Below are 27,337 nucleotides of genomic sequence, written 5' to 3' on the forward strand. Positions count from 1 at the left end.
CTACACTGGGGCATTAAGCCTTCACAGGAACAAGGGTCTCCCCTCTCATTGATGCCAGATAAAACCCCTTCAGCTCCTTCAGTCCTTCCCCTAACTCCTCCATTGGGAGTACCTGTGCTTAGTCCAATGGTTGGCTACGAGAATCCACATCTGTATTGGTTAGCATATGGCAGAACTTCTCAGGAGGCAGCTGTATCAGGCTCCTGTCATCTAGCACTTCTTGGCATCAGCAATAGTGTCTAGGTTTGGTGTCTGCATGTGGGATGGATCCCCAGGTAGGGCAGTCTCTAGATGGCCTTTCCTTCAGTCTCTATTTCACTCGTTGTCCCTGTATTTCCTTTAGACAGGACCAATTCTGGGTTAAAGTTTTAGAGATGGGTGAATGGCCACATCCCTCAAGTAGGCCATCCATAATCTCTGGATATGGTCTCAACAGGTTCTCCCTCCCCTTTGTGGGATATTTCAGCTAATGTCATCCTCTTATGGTCCTGGGAGGCTCTTGCTTTCCTGGCATCTGGGACTTTCTGGTTGCTACCCCTAGTTCCCCATCCCTCATTGCCACACACCTCTCTTCAATTTCCTGACCCTTTGTACATCTCCTCTAATACCTGATTCTGCCCCCAAACCACCTCCCTCTCCTCTCTTCCTCCAAAATTCCTTCCACCCTCTACTTTCCTTGATTATATTGTTCCCCTTCTAAGTGGGGCGGAATCATCCACTCTTTGGCCTTCCTTCTTCTGGGCTTCATGTGGTCAGTGAGTTGTATCTTGGGTATTCCACACTTTTTGCCTAATATCCACTTATCAGTGAGTACATACCATATGTGTTCTTTTGTGACTGAGTTACATCACTCAGGATGATATTTTCTAGATCCATCCATTTGCCTGTGAATTTCATGAAGTCATTGTTTTTAATAGCTGAGTAGTACGCTATTGTGTAAATGTACCACATTTTCTGTATCCATTCCTCTGTTGGATTCTTTCCAGCTTCTGGCTATTAAATATATAACTATGCTATGAACATAGTGGAACATGTGTCCTTATTACATGTTAGAGCATCTTCTGGGATGTCCAGGAGTGGTATAGCTGGGTCCTCGGGTATTCTATGTCCAATTTTCTGAGGATCTGCCAGACTGATTTCCAGAGTGGTTATACCAGCTTGCAATCCCACCAGTACTCTCCACATTCTCGACAGCATCTGCTGTCACCTGAGATTTTGATCTTTGCCATTCTGACTGGTGTGAGGTGGAATCTCAGGGTTGTTTTGATTTGCATTTCCCTGATGACTAAGGATGTTGAACAGTTGTTTAGGTGCTTCTATGCCTTTAGAGTTTTCTCGGTTGAAAATTCTCTGTTGATAGGGTTATTTAGTTCTCTGGAGTCTGACTTATAGTGTGAGGTGCAATGTGTTCTTTGAGCTTATGAATGTTGGTGCCCTTGCATTTGGAGCACAAATGGTCAGAATTGAGAGTTCATCTTGGCAGAGTATTCCATTGATGAGTATGAAGTGTCCTTCCTTACCTTTTCTGATGACTTTTGGTTGAAAGTCGATTTTATTTGACATTTGAATGGCTACTCCAGCTTATTTCTTGGGACCATTTGCTTGGGAAATTGTTTTCTAGCTCTTTACTCTGAGGTAGTGTTTGTCTTTGACACTGAAGTATGTTTCCTGTATGCAGCAAATGCTGGGTCCTTTTTATGTATCCTGTTTGTTAGTCTATGTCTTTTTATTGGGGAACTGAGTCCATTGATGTTAAGAGATATTAAGGAATAGTGATTGCTGCTGCCTGTTTGTGGGGAGCTGCCCTCACATTCGCCGTTGCAAGATGGCGCTGACATCCTGTGTTCTAAGTGGTAAACAAATAATCTGCGCATGTGCCAAGGGTAGTTCTCCACTCCATGTGCTCTGCCTTCCCCGTGACGACAACTCGGCCGATGGGCTGCAGCCAGTCAGGGAGTGACACGTCCTAGGCGGAGGATAATTCTCCTTAAAAAGGGACGGGGTTTCGCCATTCTCTCTCTTGCTCTTGCTCTCTTGCTCCTGAAGATGTAAGCAATAAAGCTCTTGCTCTCTTGCTCTCTTGCTCTTGCTCTCTTGCTCCTGAAGATGTAAGCAATAAAGCTTTTGCCGCAGAAGATTCCGGTTTGTTGCGTCTTTCCTGGCCAGTCGCGAGAACGCGTGTAAGACCTGTTATTATTTTTAGGTTTGTGTGATTATCTTCCATTGGCTTTGTTGAAAGATTACTTTCTTGCTTTTTCTATAGTGTAGTTTCCCTCCTTGTGTTGGAGTTTTCCATCTTTGTAGGGCTGGATTTGTGGAAAGATATTGTGTGATTTTTTTTTCCCACGGAATATTTTGGTTTCTTCATCTATGTTAAGAGTTTTGCTGGGTATAGTAGCCTGGGCTGGCCTTTGTGTTCTTTTAGGGTCCATGTGACATCATTTTTGCATTATGTCTAGCAATCTATGGGTATGGGAAATCTTTCTGTCTTCTAGTGGCTTCCTCTGTCTATCTCTTTTTCCTTTCCCCTCACACATTATTTAAAATTTTTATTGTATAGATTGTTCACCTTGTTGGTTAGGCTGATTCCTAGATATTTTATTTTCCTTGAGGTTACGTGAATAGAAATATATCTATTATTTCTTTCTTTGTGTGTTTGTTGGTGGTATATAGAAAAGCTAGTGATATTTATAAGTTAGCACTGTATCTTATCACTTTGCTGAAGTTGTTAATCAGTTCTAAAAGTTTTCTGGTATAATTATTGGGGTTTCTTTATATCATCTGAAAGTAGGGATATTTTCACTTATTTTCCTTTTGTATTTTTTAATTTCTTTTTCTTGCCTTATTTATCCAGCCAGTGCTTTGAGCACAATATTAAAAAGGCATAGGTATAGTGGACAGCCTTGTGCTTTTCCTAATTTCCATGGATTGTTTCAAGTTTTTCTGAAAGTTATGATTCTGGGGGTGTGTTTGTTAGAGATAGCCCTCATTATGTTGAGGTATGCTCCCTCCAGTCCTGTTCTTGTTGGATTTTGTTAAAGACTTCTCCTGTATCTTTTGAGACAATCATATGATTTTTATCTAAATCTAATTAGGGGATTTATTATATGTGTTGAATTTTGTAGTGAGGAATTTGTTTTTTTTTTTTTTTTGTTTTTTGTTTTTTTTTTCTCTTTTAAAACAGGGCTGCATTCTTTTTTTTTTTTCCATTTTTTATTAGGTATTTAACTCATTTACATTTCCAATGCTATACCAAAAGTCCCCCATATCCACCCACCCCCACTCCCCTGCCCACCCACTCCCCCTTTTTGGCCCTGGTATTCCCCTGTACTGGGGCATATAAAGTTTGCAAGTCCAATGGGCCTCTCTTTCCAGTGATGGCCGACTAGGCCATCTTTTGATATATATGCAGCTAGAGTCAAGAGCTCCGGGGTACTGGTTAGCTCATAATGTTGTTCCACCTATAGGGTTGCAGATCCCTTTAGCTCCTTGGCTACTGTTTTTTTTTTTTTTTTTTTTTTTTAACCACAGAAATATTATAGGAATACGCTTTCTTAATTCTGGGAGTGGGATGTGGAACTGTTTCAGTTTGTCCAGGTGGCTGAACAAGGAAGAAGGAATTTTCCTGCTCGAGGAAAGAGAGAAGCAAACTGTGGCAGAGGGCAGTTCGGTCAAAGAAAAACTGAAAAGGCCAGAGGACAATCTGATGAAACAGCCCATTTCAAGAGAAGTGGTTAATCTCAAACCAACCACATGGCCAGAGTGGAAGGAGTGGTGACCCTGAGTTACAAAGAGACCACCATTAGCTTTCCCAGTATTCGAAGAACATATGCCTGCTAACAGTGGGGAACAAAGGTTATGAGGAGGTAGAATGTTGTGCTATAAAAATGTTAGACATAAGGCATTAACAGGATTCTATGATTTCTTATGTGTTGCACTTGCCTTATATGAAACAAATTCTAAATAACTGGGATACTCACAATCGAATAATTCCTCAATACTGGAAGCGATTGGTGACACCTATACTAGAGCCTGATCTACAGTGCATTGCTTAACATGGTGGAAGAAAGAAGCCATGAATATTGAACAGCAAAATGTGGGGGAATGAGTATAGTCAAAGATCAGTTGCTGGGTGAAAGGCAGTATTCTGATATACAAGAACAGACTTAATCTGAGGATGCTACTATAGAGCAATGTTGATTGGTAGCTTTAAGAACTTGGGAAAGGTGAATAGCCCAAGAAAAGGTCCATCTCATTTACAAACATTACACAATGCTCTGGAGAAGCCACCATAGATGCTTTTGTACAAAGATTAGTTTCAGGTATGAATAAAGCCAAAACCAACTGTGATGCAAGACAGGTGTTGATAGAGACCTTGGCATATGAAAATGCAAATCTGGTAAAACTGTTATTAAGCCATGAAAGGTGTGTATACAACCTATAGATGAATACTTAAGGGATATAACTGATTTTGGTTCTAACATATACCATGCTAATATTATAGATCAAGCTATAGCTAGAGGTCTCTGACATCAAAAATGCCAAGTGCTTCAATTGCAGGAAATGTGGCAACTTGTACAGAAACTGTGACCAAACCACTAAAGGTATCAGATCTCAAAATGCTTGGTGTGTTAATTTCGAGAAATATGGTACTTGCCTCCAGAAAGGTAAACAAGGAATCCTTAAGGGTAATGTTTTTTGTTTTTGTTTTATGTATAAACCAGAAAAAATAAAAGGCCTGGGCTTCTAGGTGTGTGCAGGTGATGTGGCCAGGTTGCTAGAGGACCAATGAATGTAGGTCCAAGAGAGAGAGAGAGAGATCTAAGGTAATTTCTTGAGTTGGGAAACAGCCTTAGGGGCCTGGCTCAGGCCACAGCAAAAATGACAAGCCATTTCAGCTCAAGGAACAACAGCAACCAAGAGTCACTGGGTTATAGGAAAAACTGGAATCGTCTGCCTATATAATACAAAAATGTATTGGAGTTTGCTTATATTTCCACAGGAAATGAAAAGCAGTGGATACCATCAAAATTTATAAAGATTAGAATCGCACAAGAGAGGTATCCTGAAAACATTTGGCCACTAACCAAATGTAAAGCATTTTGTTCATTGAAAATGTCTCTCTTTATAATTTCTCACTACACATAGTACAATTAATGGCTTAAAACAGAAGAGGGGAAGTATAGTGATAATTTTGGCATTTTATCTTTTAAAAAAACACAGAAATATTATAAGAATATGTTTTCATTTTAATCCCAGTTATGGGATATGTGTCTGCTTCAGATTGTTCACAGCAGCAGACTACCATTTGCCTCATGCAGGGATGTGATTTTGCAAGCAGCAGATAGTTTCTGCAATCGTGTGATGTTTGGAATTCTGGGGACTTTTCAGAAGATATATAAATGCTAGGACCCTGAGAGGTGGGGTGGGTTGTTGTTTGTTGGTTGGTTGTTCTTGGTCGTGATTTATTAAGTAGTCATGCACAAAGAAACAAGAAATTAGATATCCTGACTGTGAAGATTAAACCTGTCTCAAGTACCTTGATATCCCTAGCCAGGAAGAGATAGTCTAAGGATAATGTTGCTCCCTTTCCCCTCTATCATTTTTTCTCTATTATCTAGTGTTAGGGGTTGAAATGGTAGAAAGGAGTGGAGAAGGGTGGACAAAAGAAGATCCTGTGAAGTAGGATATAAACTTGCATTTGTTGACCCATGCCTACATCTCCATGATAATGTCAACTTACAGACAATTTTTTAGACCTGTGCATGTATTTATTGTACAAGTATTTTATTGGGGATTTTTAATCTATGTTCATCAGACCTGTGATTCTCTTTGTTTTTATTCTATCTTTACATAAACTTGCAAAGAGTTTTGATGGCACCTTCTGTTACTGTTCTTTAATATTTTAAAAAGAATTGGCTATAGATGTCTTTTAAGAGTCTGGTAGAAATCTTGGCCTGGGCATTTTTAAGTCAGAAGGTTTTATTGTTGTTGTTGCTGTTGTTATTTCAGTCTCTTCGTTTTTATGGGTCTTTTTATGTTGTTTATCTCTTCTTGGCTTAGTTTTGGTAGTTTAGATGAATCTAGAAATTCATCCATTACAAATTAATGGAATGTAGCTTTTTAACTATTCACTTATAATTTTCTGAACTTTTTGGTGTATTTTGTAATGATTTCTGACTATTAATGTGGGTCATCTTTCTTTTGGTTAGATAGACTGAGGGTCTGCCATTATTGTTTTTCTTTTCAGAGAATCTTCTCTTAGATTATTGATTCTTTACACTGTTTTCTATTTCATTTATTTCAGCTCTGGTTTTACTATGTATTGCCATACACTTGGTTTAAACTTTGCTTTTAGCTTTCCAAATTTTTGAGCTATATCATTAAGTCATTTGTGTTCGTCCTGATTTTTTTTTTTTGAGCATAGGTGCTTAACAATTTAAATTCTTTTTTCTCGTAGGTCTGCATTTAATATTTCCCAAAAGTTGTGTTGTATTGTGTTTTCATGTTCATTTCGTTCCAGGATTTTGTTGTTGTTTCTTTGTTTCTTACTTTTGTCCTTGGCCCATTCAGGACTGAGTTGTTTAAACTCCATTAGTTTGTGTATTTATTAGAGATTAGTTTGTTGTCAATCTTGAGTTGTTTCATTATGGTCGGATATAAATTTTTCAACTCTCATGTACTGGAATGTGGATTGCATTATAGAAGCTTCAATGTGCAGCTTTCATGTTTGGGTGGCATATTCTATAGTTACGTTAGGTCCATTTGAAATTTGGAAAGCTAAAAGCAAAGTTTAAACATACATGGGACAATTTCAATATTTTTGTATCTGTTGAGGCCTGTTTTATGACCAATTATATGGTCAATTTTGGAGAAGGTCCCGTGAGGTGCTGAGAAGAAGGTATATCCTTTTGTTTTAGGATAAAATGTTCTGTAGATATCTGTTAAGTCCATTTGTTTCATAACTTCTGTTAGTTTCACTGTGTCCCTGTTTAGTTTCTGTTTCCACGATCTGTCTATTGATGAAAGTGGGGTGTTGAAGTTTCCCACTATTATTGTATGAGGTGCAATGTGTGCTTTGAGCTTTACTAAAGTGTCTTTAATGAATGTGGCTGCCCTTGTATTTGGAGCATAGATATTCAGAATTGATACTTCCTCTTGGAGGATTTTACCTTTGATGAGTATGAAGTGTCCCTCCTTGTCCTTTTTGATAACTTTGGGTTGGAAGTCGATTTTATTCGATATTAGAATGGCTACTCCAGCTTGTTTCTTCAGACCATTTGCTTGGAAAATTGTTTTCCAGCCTTTCACTTTGAGGTAGTGTCTGTCTTTTTCTCTGAGATGGGTTTCCTATAAGCAGCAAAATGTTGGGTCCTGTTTGTGTAGCCAGTCTGTTAGTCTATATCTTTTTATTGGGGAATTGAGTCCATTGATATTAAGAGATATTAAGGAAAAGTAATTGTTGTTTCCTATTATTTTGTTGTTAGAGTTGGCATTCTGTTCTTGTGGCTGTCTTCTTTTTGGTTTGTTGAAGGATTACTTTCTTGCTTTTTCTAGGGCGTGGTTTCTGTCCTTGTATTGGTTTTTTTCTGTTATTATCCTTTGAAGGGCTGGGTTTGTGGGAAGATAATGTGTGAATTAGGTTTTGCCGTGAAATCCTTTGTTTTCTCCATGTATGGTAATTGAGAGTTTGGCTGGGTATAGTAGCCTGGGCTGGAATTTCTGTTCTCTTAGTGTCTGTATAACATCTGTCCAGGCTCTTCTGGCTTTCATATTCCCTGGTGAAAAGTATAGTGTAATTCTGATAGGCCTGCCTTTATATGTTACTTGACCTTTTTCCCTTACTGCTTTTAATATTCTATCTTTATTTAGTGCATTTCTTTTTCTGATTATTATGTGTCGGTAGGAATTTCTTTTCTGGTCCAGTCTATTTGGAGCTCTGTAGGCTTCTTGTATGTTCATGGGCATCTCTTTCTTTAGATTTGAGAAGTTTTCTTCTATAATTTTGTTGAAGATATTTGCTGGCCCTTTAAATTGAAAATCTTCATTCTCATCTACTCCTATTATCCGTAGGTTTGGTCTTCTCATTGTGTCCTGGATTTCCTGGATGTTTTGAGTTAGGATCTTTTTGCATTTTGTATTTTCTTTGATTGTTGTGCTGATGTTCTCTATAAAATCTTCTGCACCTGAGATTCTCTCTTCCATCTCTTGTATTCTGTTGCTGATGCTTGCATCTATGGTTCCAGATTTCTTTCCTAGGGTTTCTGTCTCCAGCATTGCCTCACTTTGAGTTTTCTTTATTGTGTCTACTTCCCTTTTTAGGTCTTGGATGGTTTCATTCAATTCCATCACCTGTTTGGTTGTGTTTTCCTGCAGTTCTTTAAGGGATTTTTGTGCTTCCTCTTTAAGGTCTTCTACCTGTTTAGCAGTGTTCTGTATTACTTTAAGTGAGTTATTAAAGTCCTTCTTGATGTCCTCTACCATCATCATGAGATATGCTTTTAAATACGGGTCTATCTTTTCAGGTGTGTTGGGGTGCCCAGGACTGGGTGGGGTGGGAGTGCTGCATTCTGATGATGGTGCGTGGTTTTGGTTTCTGTTATTAAGATTCTTACATTTGCCTGTCGTCATCTGGTAATCTCTGGAGTTAGTTGTTATAGTTGTCTCTGGTTAGAGCTTGTTCCTCAGGTGATTATGTTAGCTTCTATCAGCAGACCTGGGAGTCTAGATATCTCCTGAGTTTCAGTGGTCAGAGCACTCTCTGCAGGCAAACTCTCCTCTTGCAGGGAAGGTGCCCAGATATCTGGTGTTTGAACCTGCCTCCTGGCAGAAGTTGTGTTCTACTCACCAGAGGTCCTAAGATCCCATGGAGAGTCCTCTGGGGACCTTGGGGGTGTCCGCCGACTCCGCGCCCAAGGTGCGTTGGTGCTGGCACCAACTGGAAGGGACTTGTGCCCCTTCATCTCTTCTAATTAGTTTAGTTCAAAGTCTGTAGTGTTAACTTTTAGATCTAACAATGCTGCTGTGCCTAAAACTCATCCTCTGCCACAGGGCTCCATACCCAAGTGGCGCTGGGACACAGCTAGCATCCCAGGAGTGCAGACAGGCTTGTGAGCACAGGTAGGTCCACCACTGCTACTCGGAGGAACTGGCCTGGAACCCTTAGGACACAGGAACCTAGGAGCTGCCTGGGACAGGAGCTGGGACAGACAGTTTCCGTCTGTGCCCAGAGCTGATCCTGTGCCAAAGAGATATAGACACAAATACCGCCAAGAGAGAGCTGGTCTCCCAGGAGTGCCTACATACCTGTGAGTACAGGTAAGACCACCCCCTCTCTTCAAATTCCAGACTCAAGAGGGACACTCCCAAAATCATCAGAACACAGGAACCAAGCATCAGCTGGTGACAGGGTCTTTCTGATTTCTGTCTACACCCCTGAACTCACCCTGTACCACAGCTCTCCATACCTAAATTCCTTCCTGAGAGAACACTCCCAGGAGTCCTGATACATAGGCTCACAGTACAGACAGGCTACAGTCAGAGACAGCAAGTCCAACTAACACTAGAGAAAAACAGATGACAAAAGGCAAGAACAAGAACATAAGCAACAGAAACCAAGGCTACTTGGCATCATCAGAACCCAGTTCTCCCACCAAAGTGAGCCCTGGTTACTGAACACACCAGAAAAGCAAGAATCTGATTTTAAATCACATCTCATGATGATGAGGAGGTCTTTTTAAAGGACACAAATAACTTCCTTAAAGAAATACAAGAGACCACGGGTAAATAGGTTGAAGACCTTAAAGAGGAAACACAAAAATCCCTTAAAGAATTATAGAAAAACACAACCAAACAGGTGAAGGAATTGAACAAAACCACCCAGGATCTAAATATTAGAAACAGAAACAATAAAGAAATCACAAAAAGAGACAATCCTGGACATAGAAAGCCTAGGAAAGAGATCAGTAGTCATAGATGCAACACCAACAAAATTCAAGAGATAGAAGAGAGAATCTCAGGTGGAGAACATACCATAGAAAACACTGACACAACAGTCAAATAAAATGCAAAATGCAAAAAGCTCCTAACCCAAAACATCCAGGAAATCCAGGACACAATAAGAAAACCAAACCTAAGGATAATAGGTATTAAAGAGAGTGAAGATTCCCAACTTAAAGGGCCAGTAAATATCTTCAACAAAATTATAGAAGAAAACTTCCCTAACATAAAGAAAGAAATAACATAAACATAAAAGAAAGCCTACAGAACTTAAAATAGATTGGCCCAGTAAAGAAATTCTTCCCATCATATAATAATCAAAACATCAAATGCACTAAACAAAGAAAGAATATTAAAAGCAGTAAGGGAAATAGGTCTAGTAACATATAAAGGCAGACCTATCAGAATTACACCAGAGACTATGAAAGCCAAAAGATCCTGGGCAGATGTCATACAGACCTTAAGAGAACACAAATGCCAGCCCAGACTACAATACCCATCTAAATTCTGGACCATATATATCGAAACCAAGATATTCCATTATAAAACCAAATTTACACAATATTTCCCGCAAATCCAGCCCTAGATACTAGATGGAAAAAACAACACAAGCAGGGAAACTACATCCTAGAAAGAGCAAGAAAGCAATCTTCTCTCATCAAACCGAAAAGAAGATAACCACACAAACATAAAAATAGCATCAAAATTAGCAGGAAGCAACAATCACTATTCCTTAATATCTCTTAACATCAATGGATTCAATTCCCCAATAAAAACATACAGAGTAACAGACTGGATACATAAGCAGGGCCCAGCATTTTGGTGCATACAGGAAACACACCTCAGTGTCAAAGACAAGCACTACCTCAGAGTAGAGGGCTGGAAAATAATTTTCCAAGCAAATGGTCCCAAGAAACAAGCTGGATTAGCCATTCAAATATCAAATAAAATCGACTTTCAACCAAAAGTCATCAAAAAAAGATAAGGAAGGACACTTCATACTCATCAAAGGAAAAATCTACCAAAATGAACTCTCAATTCTGACCATTTGTGCTCCAAATGCAAGGGCACCTGTCCCGACCCGTGAGACCCAGTCATTGGGGGGGGGGTGTTTAAGGGGGACCATGCCTGAAAGAGAAATGGGCGGGAAAGAAGGAGGAGACCAAGTAGAAGATCCTATCAAGGTCTGTTTATTGTGAGCAAGGTTACAGAATATATGTGGTAAGAAGGAGGAAGGAAATAAAGAGGGAGAAACTTGCCCGTACCTCAGCCTGAGGACAGAAGTGGTTCTGCATAACTGCCCAGGAGCACCATATCTAGGTATCTATTCTTAGCTCAGAGAACATCCTGTGATTCTTTCCGGAAGTTTGCAGTTACTATTATCTGATCTTGATGTTCTGTCAGCTGTCATTTCAAAAGGTTGGAAGTCTCTCCAGAAGAGAGGGGAACTTTGGCTTATGACTCAGTATCACTTTCTAACATCTCTCAAAAGGTCAGAAGTTTCTCAAGAAGAGAGGGGAACTTTGGCTTATGGCTCAATGTCGGTCTTCAACAAATGGTCCTAAGAAACAAGCTGGAGTAGCCATTCAAATATCAAATAAAATCAACTTTCAACCAAAAGTCATCAAAAAAGATAAGGAAGGATACTTCATACTCATCAAAGGAATAATCTACCAAGATGAACTCTCAATTCTACGCTTTGTGCTCCAAATGCAAGGGCACCCACATTCATAAAAGAAATTTACTAAAGCTCAAAGAACACAATGCACCTCACACAATAATTATGGGGGACTTCAAAAATCTGACTCTTATCAATGGACAGAACAGGAAAACCCAAACAAAACAGAAACACAGTAAAACTAACAGGAGTTATGGACCAAATGGACTTAACAGATATTTATACAGCATTTCATCCTAAATCAAAAGAATATACCTTCTTCTCAGCACCTCATGGTACCTTCTCCAAAATTGAACATATGATCTGTCACAAATCAGATGTCAACTGATATAAGAAAATTGAAATAATCCCATGCCTCCTATCTTATCACTATGGATTAAGGCTGGTCTTCAATAGCAACAAAAACAACCCTCATACACATAGAAGCTGATCAGTGCTTTAGTCAATGATAACTTGGTCAAGGAAAAATAAAGAAATTAAAGAATTTATAGAATTTAATGGAAATAAAGGTACAGCATACCCATGAAATCAGTACAAAACTCATGGCTCTGAGTGCCTCCAAAAAGAAACTGGAGAGAGCAACAACTAGCAGCTTGACAGCATACCTGAAAGCTCTAGAACAAAAAGACACAAATACACCCAAGAGGAATAGACAGCAGGAAATAATCAAACTCAGGGCTGAAATCAACCAAGTAGAAACAACAAGAATCATATAAAGAATCAACAAAACTAAGAGCTGGTTCTTTGAGAAAATCAACAAGGTAGTTATCCAGACAAACCAGTGGGCACAGAGACAGTATCCAAATTAACAAAATCAAAAATGAAAAGGGAGATATGACAACAGAAACTGAGGAAATTTTAAAAATCATCAGATCCTACTACAAAAGCCTATGCTCAACACAACTGGAAAATCTGAATGAAATGGACAATTTTCTAGACAGATAACAAATACCAAATTTAACTCAGGATCAGATAAATCATCTAAACAGTCCCATAACCCCTAAAGAAATAGAAACAGTCATTAAAAGTCTCCCAACCAAAAAAAAAAAAAAAAAAAAAAAAAAAAAAAAAAAGCCCAGGACCAGATAGTTTTAGTGCAGAACTCTATCAGACCTTCAAGAAAGACCTAATACCAATACTCTTCAAACTATTTTAAAAAATAGAAACAGAAGGAACACTACCCAGTTCTTTCTATGAAGCTACGATTACGCTGATACCAAAACCACACAAAGATATAACAAAGAAAAAGAACTTTAGACCAATTTTTCTTATGAATATTGATGCAAAAATACTCAATAAAATTCTTGCCAACTGAATCCAAGGACACATTAAAACTGTCATTCACCACGATCAAGTAGGCTTCATCCCAGAAATGCAGAAATGGTTTAATATATGGAAATTAATTTTTTTCTGGTTTTTTATTTTAATTAGGTATTTTCTTCATTTACATTTCCAATGCTACCTCAAAAGTCCCCCATACCCAACCCCCCCCCACTCCCCTACTGCTCACTCCCACTTCTTGGCCCTGGTGTTCCCGTGTACTGAGGCATATAAAGTTTGCAAGACCAATGGGCCGCTCTTTCCACTGATGGCCAACTAGGCAGTCTTCTGATATATATGCAGCTAGAGACAAGAGCTCCAGGGGGTACTGGTTGTTTCATATTGTTGTTCCACCTATAGGGTTGCAGACCCCTTTAGCTCCTTTATTAATGTAAACAAACTCAAAGAAAAGAACCACATGATCATTTCATTAGATGCTGAAAAATCATTTGACAAAATTCAGCATTCCTTCTTGTTAGAAGTCTTAGAAAGATCAGGAATTCAAGACCCATTCCTAAACATAGTAAAAGCAATATACAGCAAGACAGTAGCCAACATCAAACTAAACGAAAAGAAACATGAAGCCATCCCACTAAAATCAGGGACTAGACAAGGCTGTCCTTTCCCCCTATCTCCTCAATATAGTACTTGAAGATCTAGCTAGAGCAATTAGACAACAAAAGGATAACAAATGGATATAATTTGGAAAGGAAAAGTCAAACTATCACTATTTGCATATGATATGATAGTATACTTATGTGATCCAAAACCTCCAACAGAGAACTCCTACAGCTGATAAACAACTCCAGCAAAGTGGCTGGATATAAAATTAACTCAAACAAATCAGTAGCCTTCCTATACTCAAAGGATAAACAGGCTGATAAAGAAATTAGGGAAATGACACCCCTCACAATAGTCACAAACAATATAAAATATCTTGGTGTGACTCTAACCAAACAAGTGAAAGATCTGTATGACAAGAACTTTAAGTCTCTGAAGATAGAAATAGAAGAAAACCTCTGAAGATGGGAAGATCTCCCATGCTTGTAGAATGGCAGGATTAATATAGTAAAAATGGCCATCTTACCGAAAGCAATATACAGATTCAATGCAATCCCCATCAAAATTCCAAATCAATTCTTCATAGAAAGAGCAATTCTCAAATTCATCTGGAATAACAAAAGCCCAGGATAGCAAAAACTATTCTCAACAATAAAAGAACTTCTTGTGGAATCACCATCCCCTACCTCAAGCTGTACTACAGAGCAATTATGATAAAAACTCCATGGTACTGGTACAGAGACAGGCAGGGAGATCAATGTAACAGAATTGAAGACCCAGAAATGAACCCCCACACCTATGGTCACTTGATCTTTGACAAGGGAGCTAAAACCATCCAGTGGAAAGAAGACAGAATTTTCAATAAATGGTGCTGGTTTAACTGGTAGTTAGTATGCAAAAAAATGCATATTGATCCATTCTCATCTTTTTGTACAAAGCTCAAGTCCAAGTGAATCAAGGAACTCCACATAAAACCAGATACATTGAAACTAACAGAAAAGAAAGTGGGGAAGAGCCTTGATCACATGGGCACAAGGGAAATTTTCCTTAACAGCATACCAATAGCTTATGCTCTAAGATCAAGAATTGACAAATGGGATCTTATAAAATTACAAAGGTTCTATAGGGCAAAGGACACTGTCAATAGGACAAAATGGCAACCAACAAGTTGTGAAAGTACTTTTTACCAACCCTACATCAGATAGAGAGCTAATATCCAATATATATAAAGAACTCAAGAAGGTACTCTAAAGAACCAAATGACCCTATTAAAAAATGGGTACAAGAGGCAGGTGGATTTCTGAGTTCGAGGCCAGCCTGGTCTACAGAGTGAGTTCCAGGACAGCCAGGGCTACTCAGAGAAACCCTGTCTCGAAAAAAAAAAAATGGGTACAGAGCTAAACAAAGAATTCTCAACTGAGGAATACTGAATGGCTAAGAAGCACCTAAAGAAATGTTCAACATCATTAGTCATTAGGGAAATGCAAATCAAAAGAACCCTGAGATTCCACCTCACACCAGTCAGAATGGCTAAGATTGAACACTCAGGTGACAGCAGATAATGGTGAAAATGTGGAGAAAGAAGAACACACCTCCACTGCTCATGGGATTTCAAGCTGGTGCAACCACTCTGGAAATCAGTTTGGTGGTTCCTCAGAAAATTGGACAGAGTTCTACTGGAAGATCCAGCAATACCACTCCTGGGCATATACCCAGAACATGCTCCAATTTGTAATAAGGGCACATGCTCCACTATGTTCATAGCAACCTTATTTATAATAGCAAGAAGCTGTAAGGAACCCAGATGTCTCTCAACAGAGGAATGGATACAGAAATTGTGGTACATTTACACAATAGAGTACTATGCATCTATTAAAAACAATGAATTCATGAAATTCTTAGACAAATGAATGGATCTGGAGGATATCATCCTAAGTTAGGTAACCCAATCACAAAAGAACACATATGATATGCACTCACTGATAATTAGATATTATCCCAGAAACTCAGAATACCCAAGAGAGAATTCACAAAACACATGAAACTCAATAGGAAGGAAGATCCAAGTGTGGACACTTTGATCCTTCTTAGAAAGGGGAATAAAATACCCATTGAAATGAGTTACAGAGAGAAAGTTCAGAGCAGAGACTGAAGAAATGAGTCTCCAGAGACTGCCCTACTTGGGGATCCATCCCATATATAATCACCAAACCCAGACACGTTTTTGGATGTCAACAAGTGCTTGCTGATAGGACCCTGATATAGCTGTACCCTGAGAGGCTCTGCCAGTGATTGACAAATACAGAGGTGGGTCCTCTCCGCCAACCATTGGACTGAGCATAAGGTCCCCAATGAAGGAGCTAGAGAAAGGACAGAAGGAGCTAAAAGAAAAGAGCTTACAACGCCGTAAGAGGAAGAACAATATGAACCAACCAGTACCCCTGAAGCTTCCAGGTAACAAATCACCAACCAAAGAGTACACATGGAGGGACCCATGGCTCCAGCTGCATATGTAGGTAGCAGAGTAGGTCATCAATGGGAGGAGAGGCCCTTAGTCCTGAGAAGGCTCAATGCCCCAGTGTAGGGGAATGCCAGGAAAGAGAAGCAGGAGTGGGTTGGTTGGTGAGCAGGATGGGGGGGGGGGCGGGGTTGGAGGTTAAACCAGGAAAGGGGATAACATTTAAAATGTAAATAAAGAAAATATCTAATAATAATAAAAAAAGAAGAATGTCTTCTTGATTCCCAATCCTATTTGGTTGAAGTACTTTTTTCCATCCTTTTAAGGTAGTATATGTCTTTGAAAGTAAAATGAGGTTTTTATAGACAATAAATAGATAGATTTTTCTTAATGAATTCATCTAACCTTTTTCTTTTGATTGGAATTTGAAGCAATTGATACTTAATGTTATTTTAAAGTGTATGTTGCTGAAATATGGATGTTTTCCTTCTTTTGATTTTAGATACACTTTGTGTTTCTATAATTACAGCTTCATTTTTTTGTTTTGTTTTGTTTTGTTTTTGTACGGCCTCCTGGGTATGCTTATCCTCTTTTCAGTCTAAAGTGTTGTTTCAAGTATTCTTTTTATGGTCATTCTCCTGGATATGAATACTTTTAGCCTGTTTGTATAATGGAGAAGTTTTACTTCTTCAACTATGGCATGTCACTTTGCTGAGTAGAGCAGTCTAGGTTAACATCCACAGTCTATTATGAATTCGAGTGCACTGCTCCATGCTATTGTAACTTCACTGCTTCCATTTGAGAAGTCATCTATTATTCCAATGAGTTTTCTTTTATGTGAACTGTGTTTTTTCTCTTACAGCTTTCAGTACTCCGTGTTTTTTATTGTCAGTGCTTTAACTGAGAGGCCATTGGGGCATTTCTTTTCTGTTCTTATCTTATCTTTCTATGCTTTCTTGTATCTGAGTGGATATGTCTTTTCTTATTTTGGAGAAGTTTTCTTCTATAAACTTGTTGAAGATCTAGTCTGTGTAATTAACTTGGGATCCTCTCTCTTCTCATCTTTGTATAAAACTTAAATGTGTAGTCTTCTCACATTATCCCACAATTTCTGCATATTCATTTCCTATACTTTTTAGTTTTTCATGTTCATTGATTGTGTGGTCTTAATTTTCTACTTTACCTCTAGGTCCTCATTGTCTATCTTCTTGATGCATTTTTATTGTATGGATTTCCCTTCTGTATTCTTGTTGCGTTATTTAGTTTTTAATTCTATCTGTCTTTCATTTGATATATCTTAAATATTTCTACTTCTTTATTGAATTTGGTTGTCGAATACTGGATTTTTCTCATCATTTCATGCAGCCTTATCTTCTAATTCCATCTTTCTTCTGTTTGAACTGTCTTAAATATTTCTACTTCTATATTGAATTTGATTGTCAAATGCTGGATTTTCCTTATCATTTTATTCAACCTTATCATTGTGTTCTGTTGAGCATTACTCAGGCATGTATTCTCTTTGACTACATTCTCTTTAAGCTCATTGAGCTATTTTTGTCTTCTTTAAACTCCTTGAATTCCTTGAAGTTTATGATTTTTTTAATTATATATCCTGGGGTTCATCTAATAATTCTCTTAAAAATAAAATGTGCCTTAAAATTTAAAAACATGTGTTCTATTTTGTTTTAAAGTTCAGGGGATAGAATCTAGAACTGATTACATTTGAAGTAAACACTTGTACTGGCTGGTTTTATGTGTCAACTTGACACAGGCTGGGGTTATCACTGAGAAAGGAGCTTTAGCTGTGGAAGTGCCTCCATGAGATCCAACTGTGGGGCATTTTCTCAATTAGTGATCAAGAGGGGAGGGTCCCTTGTGGGTGGTATCATCTCTGGGATGGTAGTGTTGGGTTCTATAAGAAAGCAAGCTGAGCAAGCCAGTGGAAGCAAGCCAGTAAGGAACATTCCTCCATGGCCTCTGCATCAGCTCCTGTTTCCTGACCTGCTTGAGTTCCAGTCCTGACTTCCTTGGTGATGAACAGCAGTGTGGAAGTGTAAGCCAAATAAACTCTTTCCTCCCCAACTTGCTTCTTGGTCATGATGTTTGTGCAGGAATAGAAACCCTGACTAAGACAGCACTCTACATTTATTCATACCCTCAATCCTTAAAATGTACTTTTAATAGCTGTTTTGGTTAGCATTTATTGTCAACTTGACTCAATACAGAGTCACCTTGAAGAGGAAACCTCAATTGAAGAATTGTCTCAGTTAAACTGCTCTATAGCCATGTCTGTGAGGAATTATTTTGATTGATTCTTAATGTGAGAAGGACCAGCCCACTGTTGGCAGCACCATTCCTAGGCAAGTAGGTCTAGGTTGTACAAGAAAGCTGGCACTGAAGAAGCCAGTAAGCAGAATTCCTCCATGGTTTCTACTTCACGTTCCTTCCTAGTTTTAATTCCTCCCCAAGTCCTTTCAATGATGAGCAGACATGGAAATGTAGGCTGAAATAAACCCTTTTCTCCCTAAGTTACTTTTGTTTATGGTGTTTATGGCAGCAACAGAAAAGCAACTAGAATAGCTATTGGCTAAAAGTGCTATCAAGTTGGAAATTACCACTATTTACATTTAGTGACAATGTCAATACTACCTATCAAAATAGATGGCTTGGCAACTCTTGCTTTCAGACTGACACCCATGATCTCAGGATTGTTTTGCTTTGTTCCTGATCCCTCTTCCTTTCTTTCCTTTCTCATGCTTATGAATGCTTTTTATGCAAGTACTCTTCCAGTGGAACAGTGCCCCCAGCTCTAGAGGTTTCTTTGGATTTTGTTGTTGTTCTTTGTTTTGTTTTTGCCACCCTTCATTATTTAAAAAAAAAAGATGATATGTAAATAAAATATAAACACTTATCCTGATAAATTTCCTATCCTGATATTTTTTAAAGACCAAAAATAAGTTACTTGTGAGAATGTTTTTACTCTTGATGAACATAGTGCTCAGCATAACATTTGGTTTCTACTTCTCATGTGTCTTTCTTAAAATCTTAGTTCCACTTAACCATCTTCCAACCCCTATGTTCCTTTTTTTGAAGCAAGGCCTCACTGAACTTGTGATGATCCCTTTGCCTCAACTTCTGAAGTGATGGGATTACACGAATGCCCTTCCAAAACCAGCTTATTGCCCATTTGGTATTTCTGGAATGTGTTAAGTTACTTTTCTCATTTTATGACTAAAAACAACTTATGAAAGGGAGGGTTTGCCCTGGCTCATGGCTTGGGAGGGTATAATACATTGTGGTGAAGAGGTTATGGCAGTGGAGTCATTAGGAAGCTGCTCACATTGAGTCTTCAGTCAGGAAGCATAGAGAATGAAGGCTGATGCTCAGCTCTCCTTTCCCCCATCTTTACGTAGTCCATGTGCCCACCACATGCAAAAGTGCTGCTTATATTCATGTTGGGTCTTTCCTCTGAAGTTACACCTCTCTGGAAATGGCCTTACAGGCATGTCCAAAGCTGTGTTTTGTACACATTCCTGGTCTTCTCTGATACATGTCTGTAAGTTACGACCATCTTTTTAAAATGGTATTTCTTATATTTAATGTATGAATGTAATAATGGCATGTATTCATTCCTCCTATAACCCACATTTTATTATTTAATCTTATTTTTACAAGTAATAATTACTGGAAAGAAGGAAAAACTGAACATTAACCAAACCAGAAAACAAGCAAGAATTAACAGTTCTTTTTGAATAAATGTAAATAACATCAACTTATCAATTAAAACATGCAACTAGGTAACTAGATTTTAAAAGAAGTTTCAATTATTTCTTGTCTTCAAGAAACTCATTTCACTGGTAAAGGCTGTTACAGACTGAAAGTGAAAACAGGGAAGCAAATTTATCAGGCAAACAGTACCTGAAACAGCTGTGGCAGTTATTCTGACCCTGGCTAGGCTTCAAACCAAATTAGAAGTGAAAAGATGTCCAGTACATGTGAATAAAGAGAAAAAAACAAACAGCAAGAAGATATAACAGTTCTAAATATGTATGCCCCAAATGCTGGCACTCACCATTTCCTTAACAAACACTAATGGATATAAAATGTCACGTAAGTATTGCTATTATAATAATAATTTCTTTGACATATAGGTAAGCCTTTCAATCTAAAAACAAACAATTTTACTTAAATTACACCTTTAGATGAACATAATATTTGCAGAGTATTCCATGTCATGCAGCATATAGAGAATCTGTATCATCTCAGCAACCTAGAAGGCCTTCTCTAAAAGACAGCACTGTCTGGACCAGAAGCAAATCTTAGCAAGTACACAGCATCAAATAACCTTTTATGTTTCGTCACATAATAGTGGAAGAAAAGTAGAATTTAGTAACAAGAAAAAGTATAAAAACTGTCAGAAATGGGAGACCCATAGTACATTATCTTCGAATAATTTAATTTTCCCCAAATATTTCTTTTATATCATGTATATGAGTGTTTATCCTGTGTTTGAATAGTGTGTGTACAGTACTCATAGACAAGAGGGTGTTAGGTCACCTCAAACTGGAATTACAAATGGTTTTGAGCAACTATGTGGGTGCTGGGAACCAAAGTTGTGTCATCTTTTAGAGCATAATGACAGCACATTACTGAGTGATTCATGATTCATTGAAGAAATGAGGGAGGAAATTAAAATACTCCTCGAATCAAGTGAAAATTTGTTGTGTCTGGCCAGTAGATCACAACCTGGGTTCTAGCCTGGAAAGGCATTTTGGAAACCTGGAAGAGAAGAGGGGCTGGGCTGCGCGAGATAAGGAAGGAACCAAGACAAAGCTCTCTGCTCAAGGTTCAATTTTTACTATTTCGGCACTCAGTTATAAAGGAAGGGGGAGGGGCCCAATTCCCACCAAATAATCTTGGAGTCCAGTAGCAAGGTGACCATGTGTGTGGCTCCAAACAGCAAAGCAGCACGTTCCAGCAGTGGGCGTGGCAGAACGATTGAGCGGGAAGCTCCACCCCTGAGCAAGCAGGTTTCAGGCTGGGGGAGGGGAGACTACAAAAATTAAAGTAAATTGTATCAGAGTCTTTGGGATACAACAAAGTAGTTATATCAAGAAAATTTTAGTTAGCAATGCTCTTACATTGAAAACTCAGAGATATTTCAAATAAACTAATGGTGTATCCTAACATCTCATCAAGAGCTAGCCAAACCCAAAGACATTGAGTTGTAAGTAATGATAACATGGCATAAATTAATGAAATGGAAACTGAAAGAACAATACATAGACTTAATCAAAGAGTTCTTTGAGAAAAATAAACAAGTTTGACAAAATTTTATTCAAGGTGACCAAAACAAAGAGATAATACCCAAACTAATAAAATTAGAGATCGAAAAATAGACACTACAACAGATTCCATTGAAATCCAGGGGAATAATTAGAAAATGCTATGACAATTTTTATTTCAAAAAACAATCTGGGAGTTAAGAGGGATGGCTCACTGGTTAAAAGCACTGGCTTCTCTTCCAGAGGACCCAGGTTCAGTTCCCAGCAACCACACATCCCAACCCAACACATCCCAACAATTACAACCATCTGTAACTTTCTGGGCACCTGATGGCCTCTTCTGGCCTCTGTGGCATCAGGCACACATAGTTTACCCTTAAATTTATGCAAGCAAAAACCACACATACACAGAAAATAATAATAAATTTTAAATTAAATACAGACAAATGCCTGGGAATCTAGAAGAAGTAGATAAGTATAGAAGACTTGCCAAAATAAATAACAAATACATAAACAGTTAAATATCTATAATGAGCAATGAGATTGAAGTTTTAGTAGTCTCCTAGAATAAGGCATGATGCCTCACACTTCCAGTCTTATACTTGGGAGGAGGAGACAGAAAAATTGCCATGAATTAGTGCTCAGCCTGAAATACAGTATTAGATCCAATCTATTGCTGTGATGAGAAAACCATGACCAAGTTATAGAAGAAAATATTTAATTGGGGACTTGCTTATAGATTCAGATAATTAGCCCATTATCATTATGTTGGACAGCATGGCAGTAGACAGTCAGGTATGATGTTGGGGAAGTAGCTGAGAGCTACATCCTGATCTCAAGGCAGCAGGCAGAGAGGGAGAGACAGAGACAGAGACAGACAGAAACAGAGACAGAAACACACAGAAAAGGGCAGGGAGAGACAGAGACAGACACTGGGCTAGGTGTGTAATTTTGAAACCTCAAAGACCACTCCCAGTGACGCACTTTCTCCAACAATGCCACACATTCCAGTCCTTCTCAAACAGTTCCACTACTTGTGACTAGCATTCTAGTATATGAGCCTGTGAGGCCTATTCTCATTAGTACCACCAGACTATTTCAGAAAACGTTTCCCAACAAAGAAAGTCCATGGCAACTCTATTGTGTTCCTCAAATTGCTCAAGAAAATAAGAGTGGATGGTACATTAACTGACTCCTGCTAACCAGTGTTATCATGACACTGGAATTGGATATGGGTATATCAGAACAAAATAAGCCTTAAGTTCAATATTCCTAGTGACCATTCTTCTAATTTTGTTTTTATTCTTGTGATAAATAATATGATCAGAAGTAACTTAGGGAGGAAAATGCTTATTTCCTCTTATTCATGTATTTATTGTGAAGGAAAGGCAGGGCAGGAATTCAAGGCAGAAGCTCAAGCTGAGACCAGGTAAGAATGGTGCTGACTGGCTTCCATGTTTTTGTTTTTTTATTTTTGTTTCTTTTTTGTTTTGTTTTAAAATATACACATTATTTTGAAGTAAGTGACAGGACAACTTTGGTCTCAGGGATTTAATGTAGTGCCCTGTGTTCACATGGGATCTCTTCTTTTGCTTTTATGTTTTATTCAGCTTGTTTTCTTAAATCACTCCATAGCACCTATCCAGTGTGAGTAGCACCACTCACAGTGGGCTCAGCCCTCCCATATCAACCATAAGTCAAAAACAAAACAAAACAAGAACACCACACACACAAAACCGACAGAGATGCTCATAGGCACCAGGCAAAGACAGTCCTGCTCTTGAGATTACCTCTTTCTGTGTATGTCTTGGTTTGTATCAACTTGACAAAACCAACCAGCATAAACATAAATGTAAAATTCTTAATAAAATAATTGTCGACAGAACTAAAGAACACAGAAAATTATACACCAAGAACTATTATTTCATTTGAGGAATACAAGGGTGGTTCATCAAGGAAAATCAATGAAATGGGTGTATTAGAATGCATAAGTAGACTCCAGGGAAGAAATCACAAGATTATCCCAATAGCTACATGTATAGCCTTTGAAAATATTATACCTGCATGCTACAGGGCTGGAGAAAAAAATATATGGAATTTTATTAGCTCTAAGAATAATGATACTATCCCATTTCCAGGAAAATGGATGGAATGATAGTTCACCATATTAAGGAAAATAAGTCAGGCTCTGACCCCGGGACTCAGGTGAGATCGCCATTTTCTCTCCAGTGTCTCTCTAAGGTGGGTCCACTCAGGAGAGCACAGGCTGCTGAAGCAGCAGAGCTTCTGGGACAGGGTCCTACAGGCCTACATCTGCAGCCAGAATATGGGGCTGTTCTGCAGCCCTCTGTGCACTGTTCTTGCCAGGACAGAACAGGTCTCCCAGGAGTGCTGACACAGGCTTACAGACTCACAGGAGGAACAACCTCCAGCCAGAAACAGCTAGAACATCTAACACCAGAGATCACCAGATCGTGAGAGGCAAACATAAGAATTTTACCAACAGAAACCAAGACTACGTGGCATATCAGAACCCAGGACTACCACCACAGCGAGTCCTGGATACCCCAACACACTGGAAAAGCAAGATTCGGATTTAAAATCATATATCATGATGCTGGCAGAGGATTTTAAGAAGAACATAAATAAATCCCTTAAATAAATACATCAGAACACAGCTAAACAGGTAGAAGTCCTTAAAGAGGAAACACTAAAATCCCTTAAAGAATTACAGGAAGTATGGATCTAAAATCACTTCTCATGATGATGATGGAGGACTATAAGAAGGACATAAATAACTCCCTTAAAAAAATATAGGAGAAAACAATCAAACAGATGAAGAATTGAACAAAAACATCCAGGATCTAAAAATGGAAATAGAAACAATAAACAAATCACAAAGGGAGTCAACTCTGGAAAGATAAAAACTAGGAAAGAAGTCAGGAGCATAATGAGCATAATACTAGAGATAGAAGAGAGAATATCAGGTGCAGAAGATTCCATAGAAAACATGGACATTACAATCAAAGAAAATGCAAAATGCAAAAAGATCCTAACCCAAAACATCCAGGAAATCCAGGACACAATGAGAAGACCAAAATTAAGAATAATAGGTATTGAAGAGAGTAAAAATTTCCAACTTAAAGGGCCAATAAATATTTTTTAAAAAATTATAGAAGAAAACTTCCCAAACCTAAAGAAAGAGGTGCCCATGAATATACAAGAAGCCTACGGAACTCTAACTAGTTTGGACTAGAAAAGAAGTTCCTCCTGTCACATAATAATCAAAACACCAAATGGACAAAACAAAGCGAGAATATTAAAAGCAGTAAGGGAAAAAGGTCAAGTAAAATATAAAAGCAGACATATCAGAATTATACCTGACTTCTCTCCAGAGATTACTAAAGCCAAAAGATCCTGGACAGGTGTCATCCAGACCCTAAGAGAACACAAATGCCAGCCCAGACTACTATACCCAGCAAAACACTCATCTACCATAGATGAAGAAATCAAGGTGACAAAACCAAATATACACAATATCTTTCCACAAATCAAGCCCTTCAAAGGATAATAAAGGGAAAACTCCAACACAAGGAGGAAAACTACCCTCTAGAAAAAGGGAAAAAAAAGGTAATCTTTCAACAAAGCTAAAGGAATATAGCCACATGAACAAAATTGCAACTCTTAAGAACAAAAAACCAGGAAGCAATAGCAACTTTTCCTTACTATTTCTTAATATCAATGAACTCAATTCCTCCAATAAAAAGACATAGACTAACAGACTGGTTATGTAAACAGGACCCAACATTTTGCTGCATACAGGAAGTCCACCATAAGGAACAAAGACAGACACTACCTCAGAGTAAAAGGCTAGAAAACAGTTCTCCAAGCAAATGGTCCCAAGAAACAAGCTGGAGTAGCCGTTCTTATATAAAATAAAATCAAGTTACAACCTAAACTTATCAAAAAAGACAAGGAGGGGCACTTCATACTCATCAAAGGTAAAATCTACCAAGATGAACTCTGAACATCTATGCTCCAAATACAAGGGCATCCACATTCATTAAGGAAGCTTTAGTAAAGCTCATACCCAAATTTATGGGACACAATGAAAGCAGTCCCAAGAGGAAAACTCATAGCTTTGTGTGCCTCAAAAAAGAAGCTGGAGAGAGCATACACTAGCAGCTTGACAGCACACCTAAAAGCTCTAGAAGAAAAGGAAGCAAATTCATCCAAGAAGAGTAGACAGCAGGAAATAATCAAACTCAGGGCTGAAATCAACCAAATGGAAACAAAAAGAACTATTCAAAGAATCAACCAAACCAGGATCTGGTTCTTTGAGAAAATCAACAAGAAAGATAAACCCTTAGCCAGATTAACTAGAGGGAACAGGGGCAGTATCCTAATTAACAAAATCAGAAATTGAAAAGGGAGACATAACAACAAAATCTGAGGAAATCCAAAAAATTATCAGATCCTATTACAAAAGGCTATACTCAACAAAACTGGAGAACCTGAATGAAATGGACAATTTTCTAGACAGATACCAGGTACCAAAGTTAAGTGAGGATCAGATTATCAATCTAAACAGGCCCATAGCCCCTAAAGAAATATAAACAGTTATTTAATGTCTCCCAACCAAAAAAAGCCCAGGAAGAGATGGGTTTAGTGCAGAGTTCTATCAGAGCTTCAAAGAGGACCTAATTCCAATACTCCTCAAACTATTCTACAAAATAGAAACAGAAGGTACTCTAACAGTTCATTCTATGAAGCCACAATTACTCTGATACCTAAACCACACAAAGACCCAAAAAAAGAAAGAGAACTTCAGACCAATTTCCCTTATGAATAACAATGCAAAAATACTCAATAAAGTTCTCGCAAACTGAATCCAAGAACACATCAAAATGATTATCCATCACGATCAAGTAGGCCTCATCTCAGGGATGCAAGGATGGTTCAATACATTGAAATCCACCAACATAATCCACTATATAAACAAACTCAAAAACAAAAATTACATGATCATCTCATTAGATTCTGAGAAAGCATTCAACAATGTCCAACACCCCTTCATGATAAAAGGCTCAGAAAAATCAGGAATTCAAGGCCCATATCTAAACATAATAAAGGCAATATACAGCAAACCAGTAGCCAACATCAAACTAATTGGTGAGAAACTGGAAGGAATCCCACTAAAATTAGGGACTAGACAAGGCTGCCTACTATCTCCTATTCAATATAGTACCTATTCAATATAGTACTTGAAGTCCTATCCAGAACAATTAGACAACAAAAGGAGAACAAAGGAATACAAATTGGAAAGGAAGAAGTAAAACTATCATTCTTTGCAGATGATATGATAGTATATATAAGTGACCCCAAAAATTCCACCAGAGAACTCCTAAACCTGATAAACAACTTCAGTGAGGTAGCTGGATATAAAGTTAACTCAAACATATCAGTGGCCTGTCTCTACACAAAGGATAAACAGGCTGAGAAAGAAATCAGGGAAATAACACCCTTCAAAATAATCACAAATATTTTAAAATACCTTGGTGTGACTAAGGAAGTGAAAGATGTGTATGAGAAGAACTTCAAGTCTCAGAAGAAAGAAACCAATGAAGATCTCAGAAGATGGAAAGATCTCCCATGCTCATGGATTGGCAGGATTAGTATAGTCAAAATGGCTGTCTTGCTCAAAGCAATCTACAGATTCAATGCAATCCCCATCAAAATTCCAACTCAATTCTTCACTGAGTTAGAAAGGGCAATTTGCAAATTCATCTGGAATAATAAAAACCCTAGGATAGCAAAAACTATTCTCAACAATAAAAGAACCTCTGGTGGAATCACCATGCCTGACCTCAAGCTGTAATACTGAGCAATTGTGATAACTGCATGGTATTGATAAAGTGACAGACAGGTAGATCAATGCAATAGAATTGAAGACCCAGAAATGAATCCACACACCTATAGTCACTTGATCTTTGACAAAGGAGCTAATACCATCCAGTGGAAAGAAGACAGCATCTT

At 38.2% G+C, this 27,337-nt stretch overlaps 1 protein-coding gene across 16 annotated transcripts in view; it reads left to right on the top strand.

Annotated features, from left to right (window-relative positions):
• Positions 1 to 27,337, top strand: part of Wdpcp (WD repeat containing planar cell polarity effector) — a 326,719-nt gene that overhangs the window by 205,716 nt on the left and 93,666 nt on the right. The gene's annotated exons all lie outside the window — the stretch shown is intronic.

This window comes from Mus musculus, chromosome 11 (genome assembly GCF_000001635.26).
Source record: "Mus musculus strain C57BL/6J chromosome 11, GRCm38.p6 C57BL/6J".
Lineage (NCBI taxonomy): Eukaryota > Metazoa > Chordata > Mammalia > Rodentia > Muridae > Mus > Mus musculus.